The sequence below is a fragment of the Brassica oleracea genome, chromosome C3 (genome assembly GCF_000695525.1).
Source record: "Brassica oleracea var. oleracea cultivar TO1000 chromosome C3, BOL, whole genome shotgun sequence".
Classification (NCBI taxonomy): Eukaryota; Viridiplantae; Streptophyta; class Magnoliopsida; order Brassicales; family Brassicaceae; genus Brassica; species Brassica oleracea.
In genome coordinates this window covers 53,748,088-53,752,922 of record NC_027750.1, presented here as the reverse complement: position 1 = coordinate 53,752,922, position 4,835 = coordinate 53,748,088, and the positions used below count along the sequence as shown (strand labels likewise).

General features: G+C 36.9%; 1 pseudogene; it reads left to right on the top strand.

Annotated features, from left to right (window-relative positions):
• Nucleotides 1–1,295: 1,295 nt before the first annotated feature.
• On the top strand, nt 1,296–2,934 carry LOC106333882 (annotated as a pseudogene).
• Nucleotides 2,935–4,835: the final 1,901 nt, after the last annotated feature.

Here is a 4,835-nt window from a genome sequence, read left to right as displayed (position 1 = left end):
CAGCGGAAGTTAGTGTGGAGATTTCTATAACATAGAGAATTAGCGCTACGGAAGTAGGTTAATTCTAATATCGTGTTTGAGTTCTAGACGGTTTTTAATATATCCCTGTGCCTGCCATTAATTATATCTTGATTAAAAAGAAATCCCTGAGAATTCCCAATGCCCAACGTTTGTTTTAAAATAGTTTTCAAATCGTTTAAATCATTTTTTTACAGCTTGTTTATGTTTTGTGACACTAAAGAAAATTAAATAAAAACCATCAAAAATATATCTTCGTTCGCTGTAGCTATTAACTTGTCTGCAACTCTACGTGTGATCATCGGTCCCTGTGGATTCGATCCCGCATTACTACTGCGTACTTTACTGTGCACTTACAGTTAGATAATCGGGTTAAAACTCGACACATCAATGGTGAGAAACCGTGAAAAAGGGGAAGGTTTTTGAAGAATATGATTAGGTCAGATTAAGGCTCTGATACCATACAGAGTTGGAGGCTTCAATACTTTCATTAGACGTAAGAAAGGTATTTATATAAGTATACAAGTAGGGCTACTGTATTATAAACTAATTACATAGAGATCCCTTAACTATATATAATTTACTTAACAGTTTTTCCATGGTGATTGTTTGATTGCTCGGAGTTAAAAAAAAAAGATATTAATTCAGTATTACAATTTTTTAAAGAATGGAGACGATCGCAACGTATCACTCACGCCAAAATATATGGTCACGCGAGGAAATCTCGTAACAATTCTCAATCGTTAGACAAAGCAACAAGAAAACAGATCAATTTTGCTATCTCCTAAACAAGACATCAACCCCTGGTATCACTTTCTTACCAAGAATCTCTCATTTAAGTAACTTATTCATCAAGAAAAGTTCGACAGTTGAATTTATTTGCGCTGGATGATATTAGTGTGATGTGTGCATGTAAGAGAGCTTACTCCACGATGCATCTTCTTCTTACGTGACGACTTGAGAACTCGACATGATGTAGTATTATCTATCACCATGTGTGTATGGTTCAAGACTAGATAACTTGACTTATTGTAGTGTAGACCTAAAGAAAGCCTTTCATTTAAGCAACTGTGTGCTGTCAAATCTCAAAATTATGATCCTTGTTTACTGGAGAGCACATCATGGATCATGTGTTTATCCTATTCTCTAAGATTTCTCTGGTTTATCTTTACTATTGATCAACACGCTGTTTCCCAGACATGTCTGATATGAAATCGAATATGTTTAAGAATAGTAACACTACTCAAACAGTTGACTTTATAATGTGTATATAAATCATGTTCCTTCTTCTTCTTCTTCTTCTTCTCCACTACCCACTATCAAACTTCCCTAATGGCTTCTATCGGCTTATTTGAAGCATTTTTATCTCTTTTCCCCTTTCTTATTTTCTATTACTTCCAAAACAAGAAACATTTTGGTTACTTGCACATCAAACAAACCCTTCAAAGCTACCATTGGAACTGGCCTGTTCTTGGGATGCTTCCAGCTGTGCCCGTGTGGCTAAATCGGATCGATGATCTCATATGGGTCATTGAGAAGAACAATTTGACATTTCTATTCAAGGGTCCATGGTTCACTAGAATGGATATGTTGTTCACGGTTGATCCGGCTAATATACATCATATGTTGAGCTCAAATTTCTCCAACTACATCAAAGGACCTGAGTTCAAAGAGATAGTAGATGTTTTTGGAGACGCAATGTTCAACACCGAAGCAGAGCTATGGAGGAATCTAAGGATGTCTACTCAGGTCATCCTCAGTCGTCAAAGTTTTCAAAACTTTTCAATGAGTGTCACAACAAGTAAAATCAAGGACGTGCTTCTTCCTCTTCTCAGTCGCTTTTCAGAGGAAGGGACAATCGTGGACTTGCAGGATGTGTTCCGGAGATTCATGTTCAATACCACAGTAGTTACAACTGTCGGATCTGATCCTCAATCTCTCTCCACTGAGATGCCAGAGTATGAGCTCGCAAAAGCCCTCGAAGATGCTGGGGAAGCCATTGTGATTAGGCATTTGATACCAAGATTCGTGTGGAAGTTTCAAAGATGGATGAGACTCGGTCAAGAGAAGAAGTTGATAGAAGCAGGTGCAACTTTTGATCGAGTATGTGCCAAATATATATTAGCAAAGAGAGAAGAGATAAGATCACAAGAGATTGATCATCATCATGATCACTCAGATGAAGAAAGTGATGATCTATTAACGTATTTCATAAAACTAGATACAAGCAAGTACGAGCTCTTGAAACCAAGCGATGATAAGTTCCTTAGAGACACCATTTTAGCTAGCATTGTGGCAATGAGGGATACCACTTCAACTGCTCTCACTTGGTTTTTCTGGCTCATCTCAAAAAACCCTCACGTGGAAGCCAAGATTCGCCAAGAGATCAACACAAATCTACCAAAAGCCGAAAGTAGTCAAGAGAGGCCATGGTCGGCTATCGATCGCAAAGAATATTTGAACAAGTTAGTGTATCTCCATGGGGCCTTGTATGAAACAATGAGGCTTTATCCACCAATTCCGTTTGAGCGCAGCTCTCCAATACAATCAGATGTACTTCCAAGTGGACATAAAATCGAGGCAAACTTTACTATTATCATCCCAATCTATTTGATGGGGAGGATGAAATCCATATGGGGAGAAGACGCGTTGGAATTTAAGCCAGAGAGATGGATTTCAGAGACCGGAGACTTGAGACATGAGCCTTCTTCCAAGTTCTTTGCATTTAACTCCGGTCCAAGAATTTGCCCTGGTAAGCATTTAGCTATGCTTGCAATGAAGAATGTAGTGGTGGAGATATTACAGAACTATTACATTAAGGTCGTCAAAGAACACAAGATTGAGCCAAAGCCTCGTCTTGTTCTTCACATGAAACATGGGCTTAGAGTCACCCTTACTAAGAGATGTTCAGCTTGAAATGTTAATGTTATTGTCCAATAATAATTTATCGAATATAAAATAATATAAGAAGTAATGTACGTATGTATTGTCCAAATGAACTTGCCCCCTGGTCTTTTGAAGCTTGGTACTTCCTGATTTGTTTAAACTTATTTCATCTTTTTATTATGTATTAGTGAACGCTCAAGTTATATGTCTTATATAAAATGTATTCATTGTGCCTTACGATTGTGTACAAATATATAACGTTTACTGTCAATATCTCAATGTTACACACTAAATATTTTTTTTCTAGTCTAGACAATGGTTACTTACTTATATGAGAGAAACTGGTGAGATAGATCTAAATTTTTTTTTTATAACGCTGATTTATTATGAAATTACATTTATGAGAAATATTACATAGACGATTCAACAACCGACAATACTACCTGTATTACGAAGATCTACGCCTAACTGCATCATTTGAGCCGTCCTATGAAGATTCACTCCTGACCATATTTACTTGCACCATGTTGAAGATCTCTTGTACGTTTTTCGTTTGTAGTCTTCATTAATAAATTGCTCTCTCCGGGACTTGAAACCTGGATTTTCTATAATCTGCAAAAAATTGCATAGTCTGAGATTCGAACCCCAGACCTGGATGTAGAAGCCTTTAAACCTTAACCAGTGGTGTTAGCAAAAAAAAAATGAATACCATTTAATGGTGTTGTTAAAAATGTCATAAGTTAACTAATATTCATGTATTACCAAAAATAACTATGCAAAGTCTCAAAGCTTCTCAGAAGAACGATCTAATTTATATCTATCTATGGTTCTGACTAACCCTTGAGAAATCAAAGAAAAATTTAGTTGTAAGAATATTATAAGCTCCAACTTCTAATTTTATATGCATAAAAGTTTAATATAATAGCGGACATCAACCTAATGCTGTTACTTTCTTGGCAAGAAATCTCTTCATCCAAGTTACTTCACGTAGTATACAAAAAGAGTCTCAGATTGTATGGGTTGTCAACAAAGAAAAATGATTTTTTATGAGCGAGTAAATCATACAATAACTCGTTTAGTATATACAACATGTTAGAAATTAACTATATACACATGTACTTAATTGTGGTTGCATTGGCATGTGTGACAACATTAAATCATGTATTCAAGTGAGTAGTAAGGCTAGCTGGTTTCACTTGTGAAGAAAACATATCAGTGATCCATCCTTGTTGTGTGCTAACAACATATGTGTTTCCTGTCATGATCCCTGAGAAAATACGTAACCACAAGTACATCAGTGGCTTTAAAACAGGGTCAGTCAAGTCAAAGTGAAAAGCTGACCTTGAAGAAAATAGCACCAGATGTTCTAATCCTATGCAGTCCAACACGTGAAGGGAAGCAAATACAATCATTGGATCTTCAGGTGTAAGAAAAAACATGTTTTCTCCGAGCCGACCCCAACAAAAACGTCCAAGGCTCCTAATAGAAACATGTTCCACAAGAAGAACGAAAACAGCAAACTGTTTGTCATCAAAATCACACTTCCGTTGCATCACTGGACTTGCAAACAATCCCTCACATATCTCATAGTACGATCTTGTTTCCTCTCCATAGTGAGCATTGCAAACTTCTGGATGTCATCTTTTAGCAATGAGTGTGTCAATGAGTGTGTCACAACAAGTAAAATCAAGGATGTGCTTCTCCTCCTTTTTTCAGTCGCTTTTTAGAAGATGGGACCATCTTGGACTTGCAGGATGTGTTCCAGAGATTCATGTTCGATACAACACTAGTTATAACTACCAGGTCTGATCCTCAATCTCTCTCAATTGACATGCCACAGGTTGAGTTTGCAAAAGTCGTTGAGTATGTTGGGGAAGCCATGGTCGGCTAGAGTTTTTGAACAAGTTGGTTTATCTACATGGGGTGTTGTA